This window comes from Ursus americanus, chromosome X (assembly GCF_024610735.1).
Source record: "Ursus americanus isolate L20-20 chromosome X, mUrsAme1.1.p, whole genome shotgun sequence".
Classification (NCBI taxonomy): Eukaryota; Metazoa; Chordata; class Mammalia; order Carnivora; family Ursidae; genus Ursus; species Ursus americanus.
This window is the reverse complement of record NC_142164.1, coordinates 8,559,770-8,568,133: the sequence shown is the minus strand read 5'-3', so window position 1 is coordinate 8,568,133 and position 8,364 is coordinate 8,559,770. Positions and strand designations below refer to the sequence as shown.

The window sequence follows — 8,364 nt, the reverse complement described above, 5'->3', positions numbered from 1 at the left end:
TTTTTCATCTGTTATTGATGTTTTTCCAAATACTGAACAGTTTCTACAATCTGAATAAATACTCCAAGGACAATACATGTTACTTTCAGTATATTGCTAGATCCAATTGACAGTAATTTATATTGTATTCATGCATCTCTATCTTGCATGACCATAAATAAAATCCAGCTATAATTTAAATTATCTCTTCTATGTTTCTTAAAATTTTATCAGGGTAATATTAGGTCCACAGGATTTATTGGGTTAATTTTCTTCTTTCTTTATGCTCTGAAACACATTAATAACATAGGGAAGTATTCTCTGAGGAAATGAAATGACTCATAGACAAATCTTTCTTAGCCCAGAGTCTTTTAGGAATTAGTTTATTTTTATACTTAAAAAATTTCTTTCATATTTTTGATCTTTTCAGATTTTCTATCTTTACATCAATTTGGTAATTGTTATTTACCAAATTTTATTTGGTAATTTATTTATTTAAAATAATTTATGTTTTCTTAGAAAATCATCAATTTCATGGATACTTTCTAAGCTTTTCATTCACCCACAGTTTTTATTTCTCAGACTTTTGAGACATCTAGTTTTTTTCATTTTCTTTCTGTTTTTGCATTTAGTTATTGGATTTATTCATGATAGATTAATTTACCTTTATTTTTATGGTCTTCAGTCTATCATCTATATATCACATTTTTTTTCTTTAAAATAAAAGCAATTTTGATTTTATGTAAGATTCTGAATTTTTAGTGGAATATTATTCTAATCCCTTTTTTTTTGTTAATTAGGCCAGTATAAAAGAAACCTGATTTTTCAGTACCTGAAGTCATAACTAAAGCAGAAGTGTGTGATAACAACATACCCTAATTTCAGACAAAGTATCCAAAAGCAAATAACCAGCTTTTTGTTTGTTCAATGTCCAATTCTGGGGATTAAAATGAAAGTTGCTATCAACATTATGGTTTCCAATATTGAAAATAACTAGCTGTTTTCCTTAATGTTCCTGTTTTAAAAAGATTTTAAAAATATTTTGACTGCTAATACATATAATTTAACTTATTAATTTCCTTGCATGTGGATTTTATTGCTCCTTCTCAGCAGAAAGGATTTCTTGTAAATATCTATTGAGCATAATGCAGAATATATATTTTATTCTATTTCCATTCAATAACATTAGGGTCATGTTATTTTCAAAAGGTACAGAAGTAAAAACCCCACACATGCACATCTTAGAAATGAACTTAACTCATATACAAATAAAATTGACATTAGTTCAACTACATAGGCACTTGAGTACATGAATCTCATTAACTTAGTTTATTCTCACCTAAATTATTACTCTAAAATAGCTGTTGTTGCAGATCTTGTCTCTGTGTACTTTATGATCTTTAGATTTCCTAAAATCTCAGCAAGAAACATTACTTAAGCTTGAAAAAAAAATCCATGTGTGATTTGACCTTCTTTGAAAGGGATTTAGTCTCATTATTTTAACTAATGCTGGTAGCACATTACTGTAGAATTACTATATACTGTCTGGATTTGATTTCCCCAACATATGTTTATGACAGCCCTTTCTTTGTGACTTATTTGTGAACTGCAGACCCATACAGAAGAGTTGAAACTCACTTGCTTTTGAAAATCCCAGTGGAGGGTGGGGTTTAATTTTATATTTAAAGTGATAGAACGGTGTTTAAATGCAATTAAGTTTATTTATATGCCACAAAACCTGAAACAATAGATAAGAAAAATGGACACATATGATAAACTACAGAGACATTAAATTACTTTAAAACGTGGGGCGCCTGGATGGCTCAGTAGTTAAGCAGCTGACTTCAGCTCAGGTGAGGCTCAGGTAATGATCCCAGGGTCCTGAGATCGAGCCCCATATTGGGCTCCCTGCTCAGCAGGAAGCCTGCTTCTCCCTCTCACATTCCCCCTGCTTGTGTTCCCTCTCTTGCTATCTCTCTCTGTCAAATAAATAAAATCTTTTTAAAAAATCACTTTAAAACTTAATTTTCTAAACCAATGTTTCCCAAACTGTTGGGCAGAAAACCACAGCAGCAGAGTGACTTGGATGTTTGCTAAAAATGCAGATTCCTGAGACCTATCTTAGATTTAAGGAATTAGAAATATGTAGGCGTGAGGTTAGGGGATCCGCATTTTAACAAGTTTACCAGTTGATTCTTATCAATAATAAAGTTTGAGAATCACTGACTCCCATTTCTTCTTGAATCATCTTTTACCCTTTCCTAGCATTTCCCTCAGCTTATAACCTCTTGCCTAGCATTTCCCTCAGCTTATAACCTCTAATCAGTTGTCAACTCCTGATGGTATTATTCAAGAAACAAAATTATATTGAGCCAGTCACAGTATTAGGCATTTGGAATAAAAGATAATTAAGACATAAACCCTATCCTTAAGGAGTATAGCCTTGTTATAGAGCTATTCATGAAAACAGACAATTTTAATAAAACAAAATTTTTATTATGATAAGATGTGCTCCAGGGACTATGGGAGGGTCAAGGAGGCCTACCTAAACCACTCTGTAAAAGAAATGTATGCTGGTTACCCAGAGGAGGTTATTATACATTACTCCCAAAGGAAAAGGAGTAAACCAGACTAAAAGGTAAGGCAATGGCACTTTAAGTAGAGGAAATATATACAAGAGCATACTGGGCAAAAAATCTTGTGCTTGAAGAAATACAAGAACCACTTTTATTCAAGTGTGCACTGAGAGATAGGTAAGCAATAAATTAATCTGGGAATAAAGTTAAGGGTATGATCATAGGAACTGTTTTAAACACAGTGAGTAGTTTGGACTTTATCCAGAGGTACATAAATATCCACTGAAATGTTTTAAGCACAGGTTAAAGATGATCATATATGCAATTTAGAAACATAATACTGGCTACTGTGTGGAAAATGGATTTTATTGGGGCAAGCTTGGAGTTAGTGAGTCTAGTTAGGTGACAGTTGCAATAATTCAGATGAAAGAAGAAACTAGAGAGAGTTACTTAGAAGGGATATGGAAGTGATGCAAATCTAGGAAATACTTAAGAGTTTAAATCAGCAGGAAAAGAGTTTGAATGTGGAACATGGAAAAAAACCTAGATTTCTAGAATGGGTGACTGAGGAGAAGGGGTGTACCAATCTGAGACAAAGTATACAAGACAAGGATCTGATTTGGGAAGTGGAGATGATAAGTTCCATAAATGCCATGTTTAGCCATAGGTGTTTATTGGAAGTTTGGGTAGAAATGCTAGGTAGGAAGTTGGCAATGAGCATGGAACTCAGAAGAAATATCTACACTGGAAATACAGGTTTTAGAGTCATTCATACATAGATTAGAGTTAAATCTGTGAAAGTAGATGAGATCATGCAGAGGAGTGTGTAGAGTAAGAACAGTCGAACTAAAAACAGAACCCTGGAAAACACTAATATTTTTCCAAAGTCACCCATGTATTTTAGGTGTGTGTTACAGCATTATCCCACTTCTAGTCACCAAAATCTGTATTAGTTATCTATTGCTGTATAACAAATTGTCCCCAAATTAGCACCTGATCATATCATACAGTTTCTGAGTATCAATAATCTGGGAGAAGCTTAGCTGGGAAGTTTTGGCTCAGGTCTCTCAAGAGGCTGCAGTCAAGAAGCCCACGAGGGAGGGCTACAGTAATCTGAAGACCTGATTGAGCTTGGAGAATTCACTTCTAAGCCTACAGACATGGATATTGGCAAGATTCTTTGGTTCCTCAAGAGATAGACCTTTTCATACAGTTGTTTACTATATGACATAGGACTTCCCCCACAGTAAATAATGAGAGAGTGAGTTACAGTATCTTTTATAACATAATCTCAGAAGTGACATGACATTACTTCTGCCACATTTTATTGGCCACACAAGCCAAGCCTGGGAGATATACAAGGGTTAGGATACAAGAGGCAGAGATCACTAGGAGCCATTTTGTTGCCCGGCAACAGGTATAAATCTCAATATCATCTTTTTTTTATAATAAAAAAAAATTTTCGTTATGTTATGTTAGTCACCATACAGTACATCCCTAGTTTTTGATGTAAAGTTCCATGATTCATTACTTGCGTATAACACCCAGTGCACCATGCAATACGTGCCCTCCTTAATACCGATCACCAGCCTATCCCAATCCCCCTCCCCTCTCCCCTCTGAAGCCCTCAGTTTGTTTCCCAGAGTCCATAGTCTCTCATGCTTCATTCCCCCTTCTGATTACCCCCCTTTCTTTATCCCTTTCTTCCCCTACCGATCTTCCTAGTTCTTATGTTCCATAGATGAGTGAAACTATATGATAATTGTCTTTCTCTGCTTGACTTATTTTGCTTAGCATTATCTCCTCCAGTCCTATCCATGTTGCAACAAATGCTGAGAAATCGTTCTTTTTGATGGCTGAGTAATGTTCTATTGTATATATGGACCACATCTTCTTAATTCAGTCATCTGTTGAAGGGCATCTCGGCTCCTTCCACAATTTAGCTATTATGGACAATGCTGCTATGAACATTGGGGTGCACATGGCCCTTCTCTTCACTACGTCTGTATCTTTGGGGTAAATACCCAGTAGTGCAATGGCTGGATCATAGGGTAGCTCAATTTTTAACTTTTTAAGGGACCTCCACACTGTTTTCCAAAGTGGCTGTACCAACTTGCATTCCCACCAACAGTGTAAGAGGGACCCCCTTTCTCCACATCCTCTCCAGCATTCGTTGTTTCTTGCCTTGTCCATTTTTGCCATTCTAACTGGCGTAAGGTGGTATCTCAAGGTGGTTTTGATTTGAATTTCCCTGATGGCTAATGATTTTGCACATTTTTTCATGTGTCTGTTAACCATTTGTATGTCTTCATTGGAAAAGTGTCTTCATATCTTCTGCCCATTTTTTGATTTGATTATTTGTTTCCTCTGTATTGAGTTTGAGAAGTTCTTTGTAGATCTTGCATACTAGTCTTTTCCCTGTAGTGTCATTTGCAAATATCTTCTCCCATTTCGTGGGCTGCCTCTCAGTTATTTTGACTGTTTCCTTGGCCGTGCAGAAGCTTTTTATCTTGATGAAGTCCCACAAGTTCATTTTATCTTTTGTTTCTCTTGCCTTTGGAGATGTGTCATGAAAAAAGTTGCTGTGGCTGATGTCATAGAGGTTGCTGCCTATGTTCTCCTCTAGGATTTTGATGGATTCCTGTTTCACATCGAGGTCTTTCAACCATTTGGAGTTTATTTTTGTGTATGGTGTGAGAGAGTGGTCAAGTTTCATTCTTTTGCATGTAGCTGTTCAATTTTCCCAGCACCATTTATTGAAGAGACTGTCTTTTTCCCACTGGATGTTTTTTCCTGCTTTGTCAAAGATTAGTTGCCCAAAGAGCCGAGAGTCCATTTCTGGGTTCCCTATTCTGTTCCATTGTTCCATTCTATGTGTCTGTTTTTGTGCCAGTACCATGCTGTCTTTGTGATCACAGCTTTGTAGTATAGTTTGAAATCCAGCAACGTGATGCCTCAGCTTTGTTTTTCCTTTTCAACAGTTCCTTGGCAATTCGGGGCCTTTTCTGGTTCCACACAAATTTAAGGACTGTTTGTTCCAGTTCTTTGAAAAATGTCATTTGTATTTTGATCAGGATGGCAATGAAAGTGTAGATTGCTCTGGGTAGTATGCCCACTCTCGCCATTATTATTCAACATAGTACTAGAAGTCCTTGCAACAGCAATCAGACAACAAAAAAGGATAAAAGGTATCCAAATCGGCAAAGAAGAAGTCAAAATGTCTCTCTTCACACGTGACATGATACTCTATATGGAAAATCCGAAAGAATCCACTCCCAAACTATTAGAAGTTATAGAGCAATTCAGTAATGTGGCAGGATACAAAATCAATGCTCAGAAATCAGTAGCATTTCTATACATGAACAATGAGACCAAAGAAAGAGAAATTAGGGAATCCATTCCATTTACAATAGCACCAAAGATCATACGTTATCTTGGAATTAACTTAACCAGAGACGTAAAGAATCTATATTCTAGAAACTACAAATCACTCTTGAAAGACATTGAAGAAGACACAAAAAGATGGAAAAATATTCCATGCTCATGGATCAGAAGAATAAACATAGTTAAAGTGTCTATGTTACTCAATATCATCTTTTTTATTCAGAGTTTCCCATCATTAGAAGAGGGATAGTTTGCAATTTCTCTTACAACATGATTGGTATTGTTATTATTGATATTATCATCATTATTTATAAATTAAGTCATTTCACAAGTGCTTGCTATATTTTTTACCTTATTTCCCATTATCCACTTCATGCAATGTAACCAAGTGTTAGTGTGATATATTGAAATGACATCAGATTCTCCAAATAAACAATCCTATGTTAAAAATCTGGTTTCAGTATTAAGAAAGGAGAGAAGGTTAGCACTCCCCTTGACAAGAGGCCCCTCAGGCCTGACAACATGCATATGGTTAAGGCATTGCCATCTACTTCATGGCATCCAGTCATCATTTTTTAGAAAGGGTTCAAACCTAAGTGACCATCAACTTAATGTAGACTGCTATATGCATAAGATGTTACATATGAGCCTAATGGTAACCACAAATCAAAGACCTATAATAGATACACAAAAAATAAAGAGAAAGGAATTCAAGCATATCGCTAAAAAAGCCATCAAACAACAAGGAAATTGAGCAAGAGAAGAAAGGAACAAAGAGCTAAAAAAACAACTGTAAAACAAGTAACACAATGGCAATAAATATATATCAATCAATAACTACTTTGAATGTAAATGGACTAAATGCTCCAATCAAGAGACATAGGGTAACTGAATGGATAAAAAAGCAAGATCTGTCTATATGCTGCCTACAAGAGACTCACTTCAAACCTAAAGACACATGCAGATTGAAAGTGAAAAGGATGGGTAGACATTTACCATGCTTTAAATGGAAGTGGAAAAAAAAAAAGCTGGGGTGGCAATAGTTATACTGGACAAAATAGATCTTAAAACAAAGACTGTAGGGGCGCCTGGGTGGTACAGCGGTTAAGCGTCTGCCTTCGGCTCAGGGCGTGATCCCGGCGTTATGGGATCGAGCCCCACATCGGGCTCTTCCGCTATGAGCCTGCTTCTTCCTCTCCCACTCCCCCTGCTTGTGTTCCCTCTCTCGCTGGCTGTCTCTATCTCTGTCAAATAAATAAATAAAAAAAATCTTAAAAAAAAAAAAAAAAAAAAAAAGAAAAAAAATACAAAGACTGTAACAAGAGACAGAAAAGGATACCACATAATGATGAAGGGAACAATCCAACAAGTGGATATAACAATTATAAATATTTGTTCACCCAACATAGGAGCACCTAAATACAGAAAGCAACTATAAAGGAGGACATAAAGAACATAAAGGAGGAAATTTTTAGTAATACAATAATAGTAGAGGACTTTAACAACCTACTTATATCAATGGATAGATCATCCAGACAGAAAATCAATTTGTGTAGCCATTATGGATAATAGTAGAGTTCCTCAAAAAATTAAAAATTGAATCACCATATGATACAGTAATTCCACTACTGGGTATTTACCCAAAGAAAACAAAAACACTAATTCAAAAAGATATATGGAACCCTATGTTTATTGCAGTATTATTTACAATAGCCATGATATAGAAGCAACCCAAGTGTCTATAGGTAAATGGATAAGGAAGATGTGGTATACACACAATGGAATATTATTCATTCAATATAATATTATAAAGAAGAATGAAATCTTGCCATTTGTAACAACATGAATGGACCTGGAGGGTATAATGCTAATGAAAAAAAATGTCAGAGGAAGATATATACGATATGATTTCACTCATACATGGAATTGAAGAAAGAAAACAAATGAACAAACAAACAAAAATACTAACAAAAAACCAGACTCTCAAATACGGAAAATGAACTGGTGGTTGCCAGAGTAGAGGTGGGTGGGGAATGGGTGAAATAGATAAAGAGGATTAAGAGTACACTTATCTTGATGAACACTGAGAAATGTTTTGAATTTTTGAATCATTATATTATACACCTGAAACCATAGAAATATATATATATATATATATATATATATATATATATATATATATATATATATATATATTAAGTATATATGTAACTGTTTATAACACTGTTATACTTAAGTAACAAAGAAATGTATAAAAAATGATAAAATGAATAAAATAAAACTATTCTGTTCCCTGAAAAATAAAAGAAAATAATAAAATAAAATACAGTGAGGTCGTTTTCAAATATTTTAATCTCAAGTTTAAATTCTATTTATATGACTCCTAAAAATGGGATTTAAAGAGTTATAAATTATTTCAGTGCGT

The 8,364-nt window shown here is 34.6% G+C and overlaps 1 pseudogene; it reads left to right on the top strand.

The window, feature by feature from the left end:
- The first annotated feature begins 6,397 nt into the window (after nucleotides 1-6,397).
- Nucleotides 6,398-6,516, top strand: LOC123782166 (U6atac minor spliceosomal RNA; annotated as a pseudogene).
- The last annotated feature ends 1,848 nt before the right edge of the window (nucleotides 6,517-8,364 follow it).